This window comes from Anser cygnoides, chromosome 6, assembly GCF_040182565.1.
Source record: "Anser cygnoides isolate HZ-2024a breed goose chromosome 6, Taihu_goose_T2T_genome, whole genome shotgun sequence".
Classification (NCBI taxonomy): Eukaryota; Metazoa; Chordata; class Aves; order Anseriformes; family Anatidae; genus Anser; species Anser cygnoides.
Window position 1 is genome coordinate 37,907,861 of NC_089878.1, and position 22,140 is coordinate 37,930,000.

The 22,140-nt window shown below is 40.0% G+C and overlaps 1 protein-coding gene and 1 long non-coding RNA gene across 8 annotated transcripts in view; one reads left to right on the forward strand and one right to left on the reverse strand.

Moving 5' to 3' along the window:
• ARHGAP15 (Rho GTPase activating protein 15) overlaps positions 1 to 22,140 on the forward strand; it is a 331,319-nt gene that overhangs the window by 247,268 nt on the left and 61,911 nt on the right. The window lies entirely within an intron of this gene.
• Positions 21,789 to 22,140, reverse strand: part of LOC136791120 (uncharacterized) — a 5,467-nt gene continuing 5,115 nt past the window's right edge. The window contains exon 3 of the long non-coding RNA XR_010832435.1: positions 21,789 to 22,140. This exon is cut by the window's right edge and continues 674 nt beyond it. This is a non-coding gene — a long non-coding RNA (uncharacterized lncRNA).

The window sequence follows — 22,140 nt, forward strand, 5'->3', positions numbered from 1 at the left end:
AATGCTCCTTCACAAATGGCCTTTGCTTTTTTCCCTTAGTCAATAAATCATGGGAGGCCCCAACCTAGTAAACCTGCCTGGGACTGATGCTTTATAAGCACTTTAGAGTCGTAATTAATCAACGTGCCACTCCTCAACGTGGAACATAAGTAACAGGGAGCGAGACAGGTAATGTTTTCTACAACAAGATAATGGCAGAGCAGTGCCGGGTGCTGCGTGCAAGCCCCTTCACCAGCCCCAGGGACACGGGGGGATGCAGAGCCAGGGCATCGCTGCTCTGCTCATCGTTCCCCAACCTCAACAGAGTTCTACAGGCGTCTTCCTTGGGGGTCTTTCCAAGAGTAAAGCACAACACAGTCAAACCATGGGCCTATCCCATTGCCACCTAACAGTGTGCCAGCAGTCCTCTGCTGTTATGTGGTCTTGTTCCACTTTGATTTCACTACAGCGGGGTCTGGAGCAGGTTGTTGCTCAAAGTCTCCCTTCTGTAGGCATGTCTACACATGCAAGCTTGCAGAGTGCTTATATTTTTCTCTTCATACATAAAAAGCGTTATTCAGGCTTGACTCTCATTCTTCTTCCATGATAGTGAATTTCTACCTATGTGAGGAAAGAGCAGGAATACTTGAGAGTACTTGCTCCCCCAAAGTGAGTAAATTTAGCCTTTAATTAGGTCTCTTTCCTTCGTTTATTTGATATTTGTGTGTTTATTTTCTTTGTTGTAAACAGACTACTTAAATGGTGAACTGCAGGGGGAAAAGGCAAATATTTATGGAAGAATTTACTGGAATCGGGTTATTTGTTTTATGCCAACTGCTAGCCTCAGTCAGTAGGAATATTATCACCTTTTGATATGTCTCCAGTAAAATAGCACTCTTTACCGATATCTGGTTTGATTTAATACTGGAAAAGGAATGCAAAACTTTTACATTTCAGCTATTCTTTATGGTATATTTGCTCGTGAAACAATACGAAGAAAGCAGCTCTTGACAATTTTTCACATTTTTCCACACAGCGATCTCTTGTTCGAGACCTGTGAGACTCCTGTAATTTCCTTCCCATTACTTTCAATGAATTCCATGCACGTGAAAGGGAAAATGGATAGCGGAGCCTGAGTGCCTGTATCACCCACTGCCTCGGTACTGACAGCAGGACGGAGACTTACCGGGGGATTCTTTACATTGCTCTGCTGCTATACATTAGCTTTAATCTTCCACTGAACAAAATACAGGCATTTTTAACAAAAATAATGAGAACTAGGCCTTTGGAGACTCCATGGTATGGGTCAGATTTACCTTTTGGTATCCTGATGTAAAACATTGAGATCAGAGGAGTTACACCAATGTGAAACAGGTGTGCATACGCACATTTATATGAAAAGAGACATATATTTCCTTTCATTTAACAAACATATATAATTCAGACCTTAATCTCTACCAAAATAAGCCTTTCTTAACTTTCAGTTGCTGTTTCTATCAGGGTTTTCACTAGCAACGTCCCATCAGCTGTAAGTAAAGAAGATGACCAGAAAACCAACCTTAATGTCTGCACAAAAATCATCTCCCCAGTCTGGCCATACGAACATCATGATATCCAGGCACTGCAACTTCACAACAAACATCTCTTCTTAAAAAATGTGAGCAACCACAATACACGCATCCATTTCATGCGAATCACATGCACGGCTTTAGCTCTGACCTAGAATGAATTAACTTCTATTCCCAAAGCTATATATACAGCGTTAAGTTATCTAGGGTTAATTTGCTGGGAAAAGGATTACAACCAAGTTAAGTTTGTGTGTCTCTGAGAATTACGGTTTGGTCTCGGTTGTTTACGTGTAGGCATTGGAAGAAATCTGGTAGCAACAGGGTACGTGGAGGAAGAGTGAAAGGGTTACAGCCTCGAGTTTCCTGAGAAGCACAGCTTGCGGTTCTGCTGCAGAGAAGGTTTCTCCATCTGGTAAGCCTCCTGGGATGCCAGACTGGAGCAACCAGTGTGCAGGAGATGCCCAGAGGAGACCTTCCCCGGCTGCCCCCCACCGCAGCCCACCCCGTGCTGGTATCGGTACTCTCGCCTCTACCCGTCGGTCTCCATCAGCCTGCCCCGAGACCCTGACCGGTCCCACAGGGGCAGGCATGCAGGGCTGGTGGCTGTAAAATCCGTGGGAATGCCAGGATGGAATATCGGTGTGCCCGAACAGTGTGGGTTGGTGGGTGAAGGAGCCCAAGCAAACAGGGTGGAGAACTGAGGCAGCTGTCTGAGCAGCAAAGGGAGCTCCTTGGGTGCCTGCTTGTACAGCCTGAATTAGGTTATGGGAAATAAAAGGATGTGCTTCTTGTGTTGCAGGGAGACATCTCTAAACTGTGTGAAATACGGAGACTGTAGTTGCCGTGAATTTTTAGTTACCGGCCTTTTCCACCCTGCTCCCCGAACAGAGCTTCCAGCGGCATTAGTGGTAAAGAAATCTACTTAAAAATAGCTCTGCTTCAAGAAAGGGAAGGCTTTAGGAAACTCCATTGTCCGTTGAGGAGTTGCGTGTCATATCTGGAGACTGGATTGTGTCACACGGTGCAAAGTAGCCCTCCTTTCTGCCCAAACTGCTAAGGAGCCTTAGCTATGGCATTTCTGATAATGCTCCCCTAACGTGTGTGTGTGTATGTGTGTGTTCTCCGAGGCATTCATTTGGCTGGCACATTGGAAAATGGTTAACACAGTGAATGTGGGGTGTCATTTTTGTAGTGGAGAATGTGTGCCAGAAGAATTCAACTGTAACCACTAAATATTTGCTTAAAAATAATTTTAACCATCTGGACTCCTTTTTTCTTATTATTCTTATTCTTCTTTTGAGGTGGGGTGAGAAGGGAGCATTTTAATAGGAATGATTTGTGGTTGCAAAATGAATTTGGTTAATTTGGTTACCACCCCCATTTATATGATGACTACAAATAGTCCCTAACATCTGAAGTTTTAAAGAACCAGCAGATTTTTCCCTCTTGAGCTTCAGAAGCTGGAAACGAACTTACAAAAGACAATAAATTGTTCTTGATGGAATAAATAGTTTGTGGGGTTGCTATTGTTCCTCTTGACAATACACTAACATGTGCTAATGGAGGAAGAATTGAGGAGCTTGCGTAGCACGGGCCCCTCTGCCAGGCGAAATTTTTCCACTGTGGAGCGGGAGTCAGGTTCCCGGCTGGCGGGGCAGGAGCACAGTATGGGGTCTCCTGCACCCGGGCACCTGCTGAGCGCCCCGGCACGGGGGCACCCTGCAGGGACCCCGAGCACAACCTGCAACTACGGGACGGGCTTCGGAGAGGGGCTGCCCCATGGCTTTCCCCTTGGCCACAGCAAGGGTGCTTGCTAAAAGCAGTGTCGGAATAAAAGTTTTCATTTCTCCAATACTTAAAGAGAATTTAATTTTATTTTTTGGTCTTATGTAAGAACATTCACTTTGATTTTTTGTATTCCAGTGAGAGATTCTTTTGGTTCTGCATCCAGTCAATAGTTAAATATAGCCGGTAGATGTACCCGTATCTATGTTCTCTGTCTTGCCTTAGCACATGAAATGAGTCTTTAGTGAATCCTGCTACAAATACCTCCATTAAAAGATTTGTATACCTCTTGGAAATGCCTACTTCTTAACATCTACCTTTGTACACTGATAACGTACTAGGAAAAAGGTGCAGAGGATAAAATAAACTAAGGGAAAATAGGTAAACTTGCAGGTAACTCTCTCTCTTCAGTATCTCTCAGAGCCACTTTTCCTGTGTGTTCTCTCATACACTGCAACACTGGTTTCAACCAACTCATTGTGCATTAGGAACAATTTAGTATCATTTCATTTAAAATATGCAAGCTTTATACCGTGAGTAAATGTGTAGCCACAAGGTAAAATTAAAAAAATATATTAGTCTCATCATTAAAAAAAGCCTTTAAAGTTTCCATTATCCATTATGTCAGGTAGCAAATATCTTCTCAATGTAACTCCAGACATTAAATCTGTCAAGAGGCATGCAGTAAAATAAATGTCTGGGATACCTTCATAAACAAAAATCTTATTTCCATAATTCATACAGCTGGCTGGCATTTATTGGCACGTCAGGTGCAATGGGGACATTTCAGGAACATTAACATGTACAGCATCATTTGTCAACAAAGCAACAATGTAAGCAAATCGTTCAGAACTCATACAGATTTACAGCTTTCTCTGCCAGCTGCTAATTACGGTGTGCTCTGCCTATTTGGTATGGTCTTTTTTATTGGAAAATGACAAAGGGGTTATGGTATCCCAGTTTGGAATATAGATGCGCTTTTAGTAATAATATGAGTGGTAATATGACTGCACAGCCTGGAGTTTTGATCTAGTTGCACTAGTCTTATAATTGACCGGTTTTGATTGATGAAGGACAAAGAGAATTTCACAGTGATATTTACTTACTGATATAAGTAACCTCGGCAAACAAAGAAATAATAAAATATCAGGGAGCAAAAGGAAGTATCTTAGTCTTAATTTTTTTTTTTCCTACTAAACGTGGCAGAGAAAATTCATTCCTTTCTGAAAACCTGATCTGTTTATCGAGGAGTGCTTAGCAAGCCCTGTACATTGCGAACACCCTTTGAATGTTGCTGAATCTACTTTGATAAGTAAGAATTAAACTTTCCATATCTTAAACAATGCGAAGGTTAAATAAAAGCTGACAGTACCATATGTAAGGACCAAAATATGTGTTAATTATCTGCTTTCAGTATTTCCTGTGTCTGTCTATCTGCATTTCTCTCCCTCCTTATTTGTTTGAGTGTGTTTCTGTCTGTATGTGCTTTTCCAAGTTAATGATGGAAAGTCAGCTCCACTTTTTATTTTCAGGCTTTGGCCAGTTTGCATTTCAATCTCATAAAAATATAATTAGCAGAGCTTTATGCTTCAGATGTATAAATTAAATATGCTTTCATAATTATTATACCTGTTATTCAGCCAAAGGTAAGAGGATTCTATTAGCTAACTAAGTATTTAGACACCTAATAAAATCCCTTATTCAGTTCTATTTCTTAGTTTCAGTTCATGAACAGTAACCACCATTCTGAGTTAAGATCTTGACCATTTAATTTTTAAGAAAAAAAGTAATTAGACCATATTATGGATTAATCCCTTGCCAATTTTCATTTTTTAAATCAAAGTAATTTTAGACTTGGGAACTACATAATTTTATGCAAAGAAAGTGTGTTTTGCCAACCTTATTAAAATCTTTAAAGACCATATTTTCTATAGGCTTCCAAAAATTATTCCACAAAAATGTGTGGGTGCACCCATCTGTACACATGAATGGGCAGTTAGGACCATAATTATCCAGTTTTGCATGTGCAAATGTAGGTGTTTAAGCACAAATTAGCTGACCCACAGATTCTGCTGGTGCATTTTTGCAAGCTGATTAATAATATTTCCTTGAATTCCACAATATAAATTAAAATCCTCAAAGGTTTATAAGGACAATAATTGCATTTCTGTAAAATATCTGAGATTACTAAAGTCATTTAAAATGTTACTGATGCAACAGTAAAATGAGGTATAGTTTAGTGCCTGTATTTGGGTGCTATTTTTGTTATTATGACTATATGATTCTTCCAATGTAATAAACTATTGGCTCCGGCTCCAGAGCGATTACTGTCTGCCGCTGCTGCTCCAGAAGCAAAATGCACGTGTTCCTGAAGGAAAAACTACTGCACCAGGATTATAAAAAAATGACCATCAATCTAAGCTTGTGTGAGCAATCGTAGCTGCTGCCGAATAGAAGTTATTTTGTATTAGAAGCAATTTACCCATCTGGAAGAACAAAGATATTCGCAAATGTTTAAGTGACTGACTTCTAGCAGATGCTTAAGGAAAGTTAAAAACCTGAGTGCTTCTGAGGTGGCTGGCCTTGATTTTTCAAATGTAAAAAAAAAAAATGTTGAAGAGCTCTTCTGAATGAAGCAGAAGTCACAGGCCCCTTGGCTTCACGCTCCCCACCTGCTGATGCTTGGGCCCATCACCACCAGGGCAGTGGTGTGGGAAGGGTGCAGAGCTTCTTCAGTGACACCTGGAAATCAGCAGCTGCATCACCTCGGTGCTAATTGTGTGCCTTTCCTGTGAGAGCAGGCTGTCTGGGAAGGGGTGAGCCACGGGGAGAGCCTCAACAGGAGCTCTGTGGGGTGAAGGAAGAAGTCAGAGGTGAGGAGAAGGGATGAGACGTGGGGCATTTAGGTTGGTGGCACAAGTGGCAGAGACACTAGGATATGTTTGCGTGGCAGAGACAACTAGGATATGAGGTTCTTGGATGCTGGGCTAAACTGTGTCTTTGGGATGCTATAGGGGTCTTGGGATACTGAGGAAATAAGTATTTAATACAGAGCTTTTAAAAAAAAAAGGTCAACACACCTGGAATTCACAGTTACCCTCAGTATAGTACCGAAATGCAACAATTCCACTGAAATTCTTTTAGACCAGGACTAGTTCATAGAAAACTATCTTTATGCTGTCATTTAAGATTGCTTGATTTTACTTTATTTGTGATTTTTTTTCATTTCTGTTCATGTACTTGTACATTTGAAGAGGAAGTTTAGGCATTCCTTGATCCATAGAGATTGCTTTTCTTCCTGCTCCCTTTGATCCCACTTGCCTAATAATAATGGGCATTATCTTATATCCATATTTAATTTTATTATGTCACTAGTATTGCAAGAAAAGGATGTTCTTTTCAAACATTGTAATGCATTTAGTATTTCACTAGTCATCAGTTAAATCAATTTTTCCCTTTATTGGATCTGAATTATAAATCAACTAGTCATTGTATGGGATACTGTATATGAATGTACAGTATATCATTATGATGTATCCTATAATAATGTCTCTTAGACATGAAAACTAAAGATGGTGGTTTAAAGTGCTGAGAGAGAAGAAATTGGAAACATCTGTTAGTAGGAAGTAGAGAAGACTTTTCATTAAAGTTTGTCAAGTGTATTTGATAGGAAGAACACACTGGGCCATATCCTGCCACCCCTTACATCCATCCACCCCAGCATCCAGCAAGTTATTTCTATCTCGGGTAGCAATTCTCATGTTATAGGAGACAGCGGAAAGCCAGCTTGCTGCTTTGGGTAAGGCACAACACAGCAGCTCAAGAAATCCGAGACCTGGGGCAGAGAGAGGATTCACAAGTGTTGTGGAAAAAGAGATGCAGCATATTTCAGTACAGCCTGTGTCTTGGTTTTCATTTATGGAGGGGTAACAAAAGCTGTGCTGCTCTTCTATGGAGTATGTCAGCGAATTCACTCGTGTGGAAGAAGCAGTGTGCGACAGTTTGCGGTAAAAACTCTTTGCTCTTTCCACTTAGCAAGAAGAGGTAGTTGTAGGAAAAAAAAAAATATATATATATATATATAAATATATATATATATTGAGCAGGTCAAAGATAAAATATTGGATATTTGGAGGCATTCACTTAGCAGATTTCACCACCTACTACTTCTACTGTAGAAAAGCTGGTAAAACAAACAAACAAAAATGGTTAAAAACCTTGGAGATGGTGTGTTTTAGCATCACTGTACTGGAATATGTTTCGGAGGACACAACCACCCGATTACAGGAGATAAGGAAGGACACTCTACGTGTTCTCAGAGCCATCCCCTTGTGGTGCTGTGCACAGCAGGGGTTTGGGCAGCGCCACGGCCCCATCCGTGCAAACCCTGCTGGGGCGCGCTGCTCACCTCATCCACGTCTCGTTTCTGCCTGTTACCGAAGGCACGCAGGCTTTTTTCCTTGTTCCTGTTTCTAACTTTATCACTGCTGGGTCCCAACGTGAAATGCCTCCTGCATTCCTCGGAGGAGCACCGTCAGCGCGGTGCGCAGCCCTCGCAGCCGTCCAGCTGCAGCGCCGCTCGCTCGTGCCTCCTCCTGCAGGTGTAGCAGCTTAAAAGCCAATATCTCGCCTCGCGTTGGCAATCTTTTCACATTTCTTCCTGCGCTAAGCTGTCTCCGAGCCCCATTGTTTCCATGATGATATCCAGAACTATGAAATCAGCTGTAGCGGTCGCAGGGCCCGACGCGAATTACCCCCGAGTCAATAGAAAACAGAATATTGCTTATTGATTTGGTCTAGCCCGTTGTGTAGTCAATGGAGAACAAACTAATACAAATAAAACGAATCAATTGGAAGCTGGCTGCGGGCCCCAGTGAGTCATATGAAGTAGGTTTCTGATATCCTTTATCATCACGCACAGCCAGCGAAACAAGAGTGCTACTGTCTTCTGCTGGCGCAGAGACTTACCTCGGGCTATTCTGAAAAAACGCTTTTTTCTTATTTTTAGACCTGAATCAGCCCATGCTAGCAAATGTATTCTTGTGAATACAGATACCACTTTGTTGCAATGCCCATGGGAAGGCGGTAGTGTAACCTGTTTGGATGCAGCTGCAGACCACCTGTAGAGAAAGTCAAATTAGGGAGAGACCCCACTGTTCTTTGCATTAATGCTTTTTGTGCTGCGGCTCGCCTCCCCGTGCCCTCCCCCCCCACCCCGACGTAGCTTTCCCAACCGGGGAGAGAGAGAGAGCACGTTGTAAGACCTTCTGTCCCTTTAAGGCATGTTGTGATTGAAAGAAGATTTGAAAGACTGTAAAAACTCCCCCGTCACCAATGAGTGATGGCCTGCAAAGAGTCCCAGCGCTGGTGGGGTGATTGTTCCTCCTGGTCATCTCGCAGGTTTGGGGTCGTTGCGTTTGGGGGGTTTTGTTTTGCTCCATCCCTTGCGCTTAAATACATATTCAAATCTCCCTCGAGTAATCTGCATTTTAGAGGAATCTTCTAAGTTTTGAGTGAAAAAGTGCTTGTGGAGAGCTAAAGCCCTAACTTAGTGCTGTTGCTCCATTGTTTTGGAATAAAAGACCGGGCAAACAAAAGAAAATGGAACAACCCAAAGTCGAATGCCTGCATACCCTGCATATCCACATGAAAACGGGTGTGATCTCACTGATCCTACTTAATGGTGCAGGAATGTCCTTGCACACAAGTATGAGTTCAAAACAGATGGGTAGTTAGGCACATGAACCAACCATTTTGGGGAGTTTATGGGTCCCTGGTACGAAAAATTAGTTCTGTTATCTCAGTTGCAACTGCTTAATGCTCCTGGTGTTTGTAGCTTCTCAGTAAATCAAGCCTTTTTTGTTGTTTACCAGGTAGTATTTTGTTGCATAATGATGCAACGTTCTACCTTATGTCACATAAAATCTGTCTGCACCGAAAATTCCAGGGAAATTCTTCTCTCCACCCCATGTCTTCACAGCCGAATCCAACTGCTTTACTAATCGTTGACGTACTAGTTAACACAGGCACAATTTGTAGATGGAGGCAATGTCATAAAGCGTTCCCTCATTTTAAATTCCTTCCTCTCGGTGGTATCAATGTTCACAGCAAAGACACTGATGATACTGAATTTAATTGGTATTTATGCGTAGGGTCATGTGTGCTCTCCAAGAAGTTTCTGTGTAACTTTTCCCTAATTGAAATTAGATTGAAGTGTTGCTGTGTACACTGCGACTTAATGGTGACAACGTTGAGCCAGCTTCGAAGCTCAGATGCATGGCACGCATCCCAAGAAATCTGCTATGATGCTCCCACATACATCTATGCATATTTTTATGGTACAAGAGACATAAGGTGTGGAAAAGGAGCAGTCTCTTTAAGGGGGATGTGGCAACCCTATCTGCCAGTCATCTTGCCTCTGCTGTTCTATTCCTTTTGCAGCCATTCTGCCTTTCTCGTATCCATAACGTCTTTACATACATGTCTAATGTCTGTGCAGCAATTACAGTCCATAGGAAGGTGAGAGGCTGAAAGACCAATGGACCAGTAATACTGGATACAGTAACACAATGGTCCGGTGGTCCATTGGTTTTTCAGCCTTTCACCTTCCTATGGATTTTAATAGGACCAGTAGTACTGGTCCATTGTGGAAATGCTTTCTGACCAGTTTGGGGATGGGTTGCCGGCAGATGAATGGCCATCGTATCACCTACATAACACAATACACAACCAACATGGTCTGTGAACCATTTTGGGAACCAGCCTGGAGCTACCAGCTGCTGTGTGGTACAAGGACGTAGCACTGCCATTGGTTATAGGGCAGCCTCACCATGAAATACCTGCAGCACTGCCTTTCCACTGCTCTCCTCTGCAGTGCACAGGCAGCCCAAGTAAAGCCAACTTCTCCCTGCTAGAAGTGTTGTGACTGGGAGCTGGATTTATAGCGGCTCATAGAATTGCAGTGTGTAATAACCAACGTCCTTGAACGTTTTTCATACGCTTCTAAGTGACTCTTTAAAAAGCATTGGTTCTCCTTGTAAAAAGCATTAAACTTTTTAAGGAAGAAGTAGTAGTCTACGCTAGTAATCATCATGGTGCTTTAAATACTAGTGGATAATTAGTGACATGAATAAATTAAGTACATTTCAGGTATAATAGCGAAGTTGAGGAAAATCGCCAAATATTAGCAAGGCTCCAAAATCCAACTACTTTGCGTTGCATGCTGTTTTAATGACTGCGATTTTAAAATGTGCATAATTCCAAAGAGATCACATGTTTCACATAATAAAAATTACTGTGACATAAAATATATATTTTCTTAAAAAGTACTTGTAATATCAAAAGGACTGTGAAGTATTAGCCATTTAATACAAATTTATCTTTTCTTGCAGATGATTACATTTTCATTTTAATTGCTCACATTTCCCGTTCTGATCTCAATGTTTTATAGTAGGCAAGACATGCCACAAAGAAGAAAAAAAAAAAGATTTTATTTGTTAGTTAACAGTCTTCAGAAGTCCTAATTTGGCCAATGTGTTCTGCTGCAAAGTCTTGGAATGCTGTCTTGCAGTTTCAAAAGTGATCTTATTTGGCTTCCCAGAAACTATTATGCCTGGAGGATGCCATGAGAACAAGGGCTGCCTTGTTAACAAGTAGAAAACTCTCAAAAACAAGATAGGATCCTGATATAAATCATAATTTACATGCACAGAGCTATGTTCACAACCACAGTAATGTAATTCATTTACATCTAGTTATTACTTATCTCCACCCAAACTACTAAGTTCAGGAATGCAGCTGCCTTGTGCCTTGTGACTCGTGGGGGTTAGGGAAGAATGACATCACCGAATTTAAGCACATTACCATGCTGACATAGTGGCACCTTGTTTTCCCTTCCGTGGATAGAGCGAGGATTGTGTGCTACCCCCCATTCTTCCAAAGAATACCTTTTCTCCCCTTTCAAGCAGCTGCTATATGAAGGGTTGCAAATGTCACTTCAACTAATGATGAATGATGCTTGACCCCTGGACCTGTTACTATGAATTTTATGCAATGCTAAATTAATATGAAAGATCTCTGCTAGAAGACTTCAGCTATTATGCATGCAGCATAAATGATATGTTAAACAATCCAAATTTTTTTCTCATAACCATGGTAAAATGCAGAGCTGCTTTAACGTTTTGATGTGTATTTCCACTTAAGATTAGTATCTTTTAGTTCTAAAAATATTTTTGGTAAGCAAATCAGTTTGCGAAAAACATTGTCAAAAGGGCAACTGGCCCACATGTCTTTGTTGTTCGCGTTTGAATATAATTAATTATGTAAAGCAATAGTTAGTGGGAGCTTAACAATTAGTAGAATCTGTCAAATAGTCACACGGAAATTACTAACTAATTGAACTACTGGTCTTTTATTGTTGCAGGAAGCAGTACAGAGTGTCATTCTTTTATCTGGGAACTTTGTTATTATCACACATCGCATTTTTTGAGCAATATATGCTTCCTCGCAGACTAATACATAAATAACCCTCCCGGTAATGTCACAGTGTGCAACAGTGTTTGAAATAAAAACACCTGTTTTAATTAGTATTCAGATTTGCGTGGTTAAAAAATGATAATCCTCTTGCAGCTATATGACATTTTTAAAGCTTTGAATTTCCATCTGTATCTTATATTATGATGTTTCAGGATTGTCGTGAGTTAATTATGTTAACTTCGGAAACATTGCTTGCATTTAGAATGAAAAACTTCAGCTTGAATAGCCAGGAAAGCAGATGCTATCTTTCTTGTCAACTGCTTTGTTGTGTGTTGCCTTGAAACTTTTTATAAGATGCTGTATCCAAAAGGAAGTATAAATCTCCATTTATTTGAAATGCTGCCCTAATCTAATCAATATTTTAATATATTTCTTGTGGGAGGGACCTGCACAAAGTCTCAAAGTCATGAAAATCTCTTAATATTATTTAAAGTTGTCATGTTATTAGAAGTCCTTTCAGAAGACTAATTTGAAAGACAGAAAAACTCTATGCATTTTAAAGTTTTAAAATTGCTTGGAAGAATACATTTTCTTTCATGAAATAGACATGCCTGTAATTTTAGGTGGAATAAAAAGAATCAGGAATGTTAGAATGAGAACGCACATCAAGATAAACCCTGCAAAAGGGAAGGAGAGGCACAAATAAGAAGTTAATGCATCGAATCTGCATCAGGTCCTATCACAGCACAAGTGGAAATGCGAAGCATGGCTGTGTGCGGAGAAAGAGAAAAAGGTGTGATGCCAGAAATGGCTCCGGGGGTACACGAGGGGCCACGGGGGGCGGATGTGGGAAAGGGATGGCATCGTGGCACTGACTCACCAGGTTTCATTACACCCCTTCTCCTCCAGAGGGGAATTACCAGCGTTGCCAAGAGTGCCTTCATGTGCCCAGGGCACTGATGCATCTTCTGGGTGAAGCTCTATCTGCGCACATGGTATCGCACGTGGCGTGATGGAAAGGGGGATGGATTTATGTTTTTAAGTCCTCACTGGCATTGAGATTGCAACGTTTTGGTTAAAAAGACCCACGCGAGAATACCCTAGAGTTGGGGGAAGCCAAAGACTAAACCGAGTCTGTGTATGTAGCTTTTAATTCCACTCGTGCTGCAATTGCATGTGTTCCATGAGCAGCTTTGAGCATAAACTTAGCGCTTTCATGTTTAAATGTGTAACATTTATCTAATGAAAGCTGTTTTCATTGTTGTAAAAATTTCACTATTTGTAAGCAGAAGCCTAGATGCACAGCCTTACCTAGCCTGGATCAGGACACGTTTTAGCATCAGGTCTTCAGATGGCGCGGCTGCAGAGGGGACATAGCTCTGGAGACATTGATGGATTTGTATCAAAAAAGTGCACTTCCTGAGAACCATCCCCATTCAGGGTGATTCTCAAACTGCATTAAAAATATTTGAAAATTCATGTTATTATTAGCACTATTATTATCAAGGGACATTTCGTTAACATTTGAAAGTCCTTCAGTGCACTTGAAGATATATTTGTTTTACCAACTTATATAATCCCCTCCTGTTTAAAGTTTTGTTTTAAACACATACAATTATCATCTCATATGCCCTGATTCAGTAAGCACTTAGAAGCATTCCTATCTTTAACAGCATAGCTAGTCCTGCTAATATCCAGGGAATGGAATTAGAGCTTCAGATATTAGCAAAAAGTAATGCAAATGTGAATTAAGCAACATGGTTTTGAAGTAAGTTGACTGAGGATTTTTTTTATTTCTTAGACTGACTGGAAAAGTTTAACAAAAAAAAATCAAAGCAAACATTACTGATATTAATAATTATTAAAAAAGTATATAAAGTTGAATATTTTAGGCTGGTAGCTAGAAGGAATTAGGCACTGAGATAACCTTCCAGTTAGCACAGTGAGGAAAAATCCAAGCAGCTCTTAGAGCCATCGCCAGTGTAGGCAGCAGTGTGGTACCTGCAGTGCCAAGCCACCATGTCCGATAGCCCGGGAAGCCCCAGTATACCCACAAGTGTGATACTTGCGTTTCTCTCCATAAATATATTTCATGGTCCTGATCATAGAACGGTGTTGTTTTGATGGTTTGGTTTGGTTTGGTTTGATTTTCCTTACAGTCTTAAGCTGTATTTGGTACTGGAAATCTTTAGCATTTACCAGTTAAATAAATTTATTATTATATGTATATCTAATATGGACATCTAGAATAAGAATAGTATTGCTGTTTAGCATGTAACTCATTAACTAAAAGAGACGAAGTTGCCTGTATTGTAGAATTGGACCATTTGCAAGCTAATGCATCATTTGGGTGTATCAAGTTTATATTTCATACCTAGTGTAACTTTTCCATACAGACAAACCTAAGTCTAACTACTGAAAGCTCTTACTGCCTTACCTCTCTGCAGCAGCCTACATGAAATGACAGTGATATCCTCTGTCCTGTATGGTGTCACACATCATGTAGTTGATAGCTAATTGTCATTTTAGGTAACACTTTCAGCCAAAATTTCATGAATTAAAACAAGGAATATGGAGCATAAATTATTCTTATGACCCAAGCACAAGCCTGGGTTCTCTGGCTTATGTTTTTCAAGACAAATCATTTTAATCAAGAAAATAAGCAATGTTTAAAAGGCAAGGTGCGAGTACTAAAGTGCTAGTTTGAAAGTACTTAACAAAACTCTCCTTTCTTTTTGAATAACTTGAATAAAGTGTCTAAATGACCTCTTCCTAACCAGAAGAGAATATAGAGAAGAAATTAAGCTTTATTGGTAAATTAAAGCCCAAATCCCATGGTTGATGGGAGATATGGTCCGTTTGAAATAGTTACAGTTTCAGACTTTCTCTTCTACAATCAGCGGGTGGAGACCAACATAATCCAATTAATTGTAATTCCCTTTTGTGGCACTGGTACAGTGGTGAATGATATAGTAAGTCCATTGAAGTCTTATCTCTGGTCAGATAATCCAAATGGATTCATATTATGAAACAGTCCTTTATAAAAGTTCTGATGAACAGAAGTGTTTTGACTTTAGTGAACCAAAAGATAAATTCTATACAAAATAAAATGTTTTGTCCTTGACATTTACAGAGCTGCTATATACCTGATTGCTTGTAAGAGTACTTCTTTCAACTGGCTTATTTCAAAGAGCCCTTTCATTTAAAAAAAAATAAATATATTATTACTATTATAATCCAGAATTTGTTCTCTGGACCTACTATGAACCGGTGTTTCAGAACAGCTGTTTATATGTACAAGTAACCTTTATTCTTGTAAACAGTCCCATTGAAATGACTGTGATTGCTAATGTAAGGAATATATGGGCACTTTGAGAATCAAGTTTGTGTTTCCATTTTTCTAAGAAAACAATAAACTAATAATTCATCAATAATCCTTATAACTGCAAACAAATATATATGTATAAGTTTCTTTTTAGCATTGCAAGTGGACTAGGGGAATTGCTTGACTTTAGCTCAAGCTTTGATCTATTTACATTTGGAAGTCATTTACATAAAGGAAGTCGTAATGATCTTTATTGTTTTGTTAATTTTTTCCTTTGATTGTTGAAACTCACTGAAATAAGGCACCAGCTTATTGTTATTGGGGTCAGTCCCAATAATATATTTGGCTATGTGCAGAAAGCAAGGGTTGGGTGGTATGCTTGTTTTTTGAACTGTTTTTGTACAGACCCTTTCATTGTAACAGTCACTGGAGACAGGGCTGATTTAATGGATCAGTAGTCTGATCCAGTGCTACGTATTTTGTATTTCCCGTTTCCTTTAAAGTTGTCCATAGTAAGCCCACGTTACGGCAGAAGTGTTTTCACTCGCAGCATGTTAAATCTCGTATTTACTAAAAGATACTGAGATACCATTTGTGGGGGACAACACACTAAACCATATATTAACGTCAGATCTTTTCAGTGTCTCAAAAACACTTCTTTTTCTTTTCTTCCTTTAAATTGTTTGGTTGAAATTTAATACAAAGAATTTTTTACCCTTTGGGGTACATTACATATAAAATAATTTATGACCCATGAATCACAAGAAGGCAGTGAATTAGGTTTCAGATAAGTCTGCCAAATATTACAAAACAATGTGTACAGATTTTTGGACTATGAAAAGGCTTTTGACAAGAATCGAAATAGAGGCAGTGTTAGAAACCAAGAAGGGGAAGAACAGAAGAGCTATATGTCAGAATCCTAAAGCACTCTGAGATGGTAGTACAATTAAAAAGATAGGAATATGAACATATTTTTGAAGTATGAAAATGGGACAGAGAATCATTGTCCAATTCCTCTTTGTATTACATCTTAAAATGTAGATTTCTGGAAGCTGATACACACAGTTCTGATAAAAGACCTGAGTGTAAATGGAAAAAAAAAAAAAGGAAAAAAAAAACCCTCTAGATTGCAGAGGAGCTTACTGGAGAGCAGTTGCTGTTAATAACAGATTTGGGGGTGGTATAGAGATATTTACCTTGACTAATATATGTGTGCAAGTGAAGAAGTGGAAAGCAGAACTCAGAATGGACTTTTGCCTTTGAGTAGTAAAATGTATTATGAAAAGTAGGTTCCTTATCTAAGAAAATATTTGATGTTAGTGCTTTGCAGTCTAGCATGTATGAAACAGAAATGCTAGTGTCCAACTAGAAAATGGAATAAAATCCATTAGCTGATGCAGAGGAATGAGAAAGACGGTAGTCTGGTTGAGGATAATAGAGAAAGAGGGAAGAGCAAACAGAAAGAAAAACAAAATAAAGCGCACTTTGACCACTAGGAAACAAATGAAGTTACCATGCACTAACGAAGTAGAGTTGATTAGAGGACAGAATCTTACCACTGGAAGACATACGTAATTTTCACTCCACATAGCTTATTTAATTTCTGTGAGTTACACAAAGTCTGCCAAGCTCCATCCTCGCACTTGGGCTACATCGGTACTCTGAAGCTGAGAAGCCCCCGCACCACGGGAGGGTGGGAGCAGGGTGGGAACTCCTCCGTGCCTTCCCGGGTGCCTTCCTTTAAACCCACAGAGGTGCCTCAGTAGGTCCGTGACCCAAAGGAAGGATGAATTTGGCCCTGCAGGGTTTGGTCGCTCAGGCTGCGTTCACCTGCTCACTCTCTGGGTTAGTGAGTCACCTCCGAGCAGCTCACCGAGGTTGTGGAATTGCAGACAGGTGGTCTATTTATTCTTAGGGAGCTTTCAGCTGCATTTAGAGAGGAAATATTCTATATTTAAAATCAATCTTTTTCCCATACGGAATAGTTGATTCAGTTAAACTTAATGAATTTTAAAAGTACTTGTAATTATAATCCTATTACAGTAATTATTGCTTCAAATCACAATGATTGAAAATCCTGAGTTAGAACTAATAACGCTGTCATCTAACCCTGTAGCAGGTACTGGCAGTGAATGGTGCACAGGAGTACCGTAGAGATAATACCTGTTTCTGGCCACCAAACGGATTCTCCTCCCAGTACCACTGTCGGGTGTGATGCCGGCAGTTGCAAACAGCGTAGAAACTTCCCGACGCGACGGAGTCGCTGGCTGGCCACGCTCCTAAACCTTTGAACTGCTCTGCGTGCCTTTGTGGTGTACCCTCGCTGAACGGGACCTTTTCCACAGAAACAATGAGATAGTTCATCCCTCTCGTACGCTGTGGACTTCTGTGGAATTATGCGGGGATGAATATGACCCAGTGTGCCCAAGTACAGAAATCTTTTATTTTTCTGGCGCAGACGGGGATTTAAGTTAGCAGTGCTTGGTTGTTCCAGCATGCCCCCAGGTCAGCGAACTGTCATAGCAGAGAACTGGCATAAACAACGCTCTGGATGCACATAGAGATGTTCTGCTTTTTAGCTTAAGTTGCTCAGTAATTTGCGCCTGGGCACCATGGAAATGGGCCCTCCGATAATAAACAAGTGCTTAGGCATCGTAACATCATGGTTTAATTTTCTGCTTAAAGGGCTCTCCGTTTTCCACCACCACAGAAGGAGTCATACATTCAAGTGTTGTTTTGCTGACTATATCCTTGATAATTTGGTAGCGTTGGATGGATTCACCAGAACTGCTCAGAAGCACACTGCATACCGTATTTAGTGATTTGCTTATCTGTCATTTTCTTTGATTTGTTTGAACACTCTTGGGAGCGAAGCACCGCGCGCTGGCTGCAGGCAGGACAGTGACCTCCCAGACCTAGCAAGGGAGCGAGGAGGAAGAATTGTTTAGCAGGGAGAGAGCTCACAGAAGGCTGGCTGAATGAGGACAGCATTGTTCTGCACGAGCTGAGGCTTCTGCTCTACTATTTAATCCAAGTTCAAGCGAATGTATGCACTTCGGAGTGTGCCTATAAAATGCCATGTCAGGCCAGGATTTACTGGAGGGGGAAGCGAAGCATCATGTGCTGCATTGCCGAGGGGTGAGCTCCTTGTCATATGATGAGCAAGAGCCTTCACCACCCCACAGCAGCCCATCCCTGCCGTGCCTCTGGACATCTCTGCGCTCTATTGCTGCTCTAAATTGAGTGCGATCACTTTGAAAGAAGCTTGTTTGCTCCTATGTGACAACAGTTTGCAAAAGTTTTGAGATCCCATCGTTCCCGAAGGCTGCTATGTCTCTGAACTAGTGATAAGAGAAGTTCTGGCTTGTAAAGTAGAGGTACAGTTATCAAACACACACCTTTCGGTGTATAAATCAGTATTTGTGTGGTCAGTCATGAGAGCAGCCCTCACATGAGGATTTAATGATGAAGTTGGGTGCTGAGGACTGATGCAAGTGAAGCAGTTCTGCTTGAGTCTTTTTCCTTTGCTATTGAGGAGCATGAATAAGCAGAAAAATATTTTTAAGAATATGTCCATTAAAAAAAAAAAAGAAAGAAAAGAAAAAAGGAAAAAAAAAAAGACATCTTCAACTTGGACAATAAAGAGGAATGACACAGGACAGTTTGTCTTTCCCTGGTGCTATACAAGAGGACTTTTCTTTCCCATCTTCAGCAGCAGGACTCTGTTCTGGAGCTCTCACTAGTAAACTGCTTGTTGGGATGAGTGAGTCCAGCCAGTTTCCCAAGCTTTCAGTCAGCTGGGAATGCATTGTGCACACCCAGCCCTTCTGCAGAGACTTTGATGTGAGAGGAATCGTGTGAATTAGTAAGCAGTGCTGTGCAGGTCTTCCTCTGGGGGAGATCCCAACCAGGATATCCACCGGCCCCTGGGATGGAGACTCCGGTGCTCTGGGATTTCATCTAACGGAGCTGTGGGGCTGGGGCTGGTCCCCAGATGCCAAAAAGCTTTTGCAGGGCACAGCCTCCATAGAAGAGCAGGCTCTGCTAGCTGTGCTTGCGGGAAATCACTTTCCACATGGTTCAGAGCAATCCGTGAGACCACTTGCAGGAAGATGCAATACCCAAAGTGAACCAGGGCTTCTGAACGTGGTGCCCTGGGATGTAGTGGCAAGCATGGGCAAACGACAGTGTATGGCTGGGAAAATTCTTGCATAAATTATCTTAAAGGAAAAAGGAATAAATAAATAAAATTCAGCAGTGTTCTCACATGATTGCATTTTGCTTCCAGAGACAAGTCTACAGACAAGGCAGGGTATGTGGTTAGAGAAGCCATATCTACTTTCTTTCAAAACTGAGCTTTCTGTACCGCATAGGTTGGTTTTTGTAATTTCTTTGTTTTGTTTTTAGCTGATCTATCCATAGATTACCTTCTTCCTTTCTGAACAAGGGTAACCTTACAATGCTGTGCATAAACGAGAGGTGAACTCCTGCTCGGTTCTACTGCAGACATTGCAAGTGCCATTAAAAACGTGGACTGCTGAAAAGACTGATTTACTAAGAATAAGAACCCATGCTTCCTTCACAAATGTATTGTACATCGATTTGTATTTTTTTAATAATAACCTTGACAGGTGCCTGCACTATTTTTTTTTTCCTTAGTGTGGTCATTATATTTTCATCCTAAGTATTAGCATAAATTTTATGGGATTTTCTGGGCATATTTGTGTCTGTATCTAAGATATATGATATCAACTGGCAGTGATGGTTGAACTAATCAAATACTACTGACAAGTTAAAGCAAATTTTTAGGACTGTGAGATTTTGAGCGTCTTCCCAGATACAGTATCTCCTGACTGAAAGCAGTCCTTGACTGTCAAGTTTAAATATCAGATTTGAGACTTAATCTTTGTGTAAGCAAAACACCCCAATAAGAAATATGTCTGAGTAATGCCAAAAAGTCAGGTCCTTCCCTTAAACCTAGCCCAAAATGCATGTGTGTGTTTGCTTATGGCCCTATTGCCTTGGTATGTGAACAATTCCAACCAGTGGGAACCAAACGAGAGTCTTACACTGAATGGACTTCTATTTTCTTTTCCTTTTTTTTTTTTTTTTTTGACTTGGCATTTGTTCCTCCTAGCAAACATTTTTAAAAACTCTCTTATAGCTAGAGGGAAAATTGACACCCTTTGCTTTCACGATGATACATTCCTAACACGTTTCCTTGAAGAGCTGGAAATGGTGCAAAAATCTGGTAAGATAAGTCTTTGCAAAGCCTTAGAAGTCAAGCATTCCACTTTAGACATTTAAGACAAATGCATGGCAAAAACAAGTTGTGTTTTTTTTTTTTTTAAGGTTTCTACTTAAAGTTCTGTGCCAAAGCTACAGTACTTATACATTTTCTAAATGTGTTTTAAGCAATAAGTTGTACAACATTTTTAGAACATGTGTTAAGCTATTTCTCTAAGAATGAAGCTCTTAACAAAACATAAGCACTCTGCATGAGATCTTAGCAGCAAAGTGCTTAAAAGATAAAGTAAGAATTGGTACCATGGGAAGAACACCAGCTGTAGAGCACACAGGTCCATTATGAGAAGTATGGTAGTGGGTAGGGAGAAAATGATTTAATCAGGAGTAAAACCAATTTTATTATAAGGGCACGCAGGGGGTGTGGCACCATAGTGAGAGGGACATTTCAAAATATCTGACAGATTTCAACAATGTGAAAACCCACCCTGTTCTTTAAAGTGACAGTAAACCCCATCAGGTCTCTCTTTTTGATGCTATTGTTAACAGTTGACTGTTTAAAGCTGGCCTGCTAAGTTGCTGTCGATCTAGTTCAATAGTGTGTGGCAAAATAAAAGGCTAATTGTTGAAATACGATCAATCAAATATGATCTCAGAGTCTAAAGAAGATCCCCTCTGCTAACTCATTTGAGATCAAATCATTACTTTTATGATTGAGGTAATGCAATGGGGGAAAAAAAAAAAAAGCATGCAAGACAACTAAATAAAATGCACAAGTGTGCCTTTGTTCCAGCTTTGTCTCACGTTACTCCAAGTTAAGGAGTTGGGTCCATTCCTTTATTTGTATACATTTCCCAAATCCAAAAATTTAAAAAGCATTCAATAATATTTATTACATAAAAGTTGAAAGATGTCTCCATTCCAAATAATATTTTCCTGACCAAAAGTAAACTCTATAGTGAGAAAACTATTGCATTGAAGTACCAGGGATCTGGAGTTGTGGGTGTCCATGTGTCTCCAATAATTTTACCATTTTGTTTAACAACAGTTCACTAAAGAGGCTGCTCTTGAAGCCAACTGAATTGCTAAACATGAAAATTCAGTGACATTTAGTAAAACATTTCAGGATTATGTTGCTTCAAATTAAATTTGTACAGTAGTTTTCATGGTTGGCCCTTGATTTACATTCAGACAGAAATTTTCTAAAAATGAGAGTCACAGCACATGTATAAAAAGCGAATTCCATTTTTGGAGCAGCAGAACTCGAAGAAAGTGTGTGTCATTTTAATTTGGTCTAATAAGGATTTACACTTTCTGAGAGTTTTATATGGATTATGATCTCATTGTTTATTCTGTTCTAATAGTATCACACTTCTAGAATAAAAAAGGAGAAAAATAGAATAATCATCCAATCTTGTTTTATTTTTTATTAGAAACTCTGTTTTAGCATTTAGTTTCTTTTATATTTAAATTCCTTAGCTCAGTCAAGCTTCAAAAGAAAACATTATATTTTTTGTTTGTAAAACAGTTTTGTAAGCACTTGTGGTTTGTCTTTAGTGTGTTATCATTTTTGACAGCTTTGCATAGCCTAGGTAGGCCAACAGGGGTCTGTCTAATATTGTTGCTGGGCAAATCTTCCTCCCGGAGATGAAAACCAAACAAAATATTTTTGAAGCAGTAAGAAGGAATTAATATCCTTTCTCTCACAGTACTCTATTCCTTGCTGACATTACATTCAGGCAAAAAAAGGAGAAAAGCGTTACC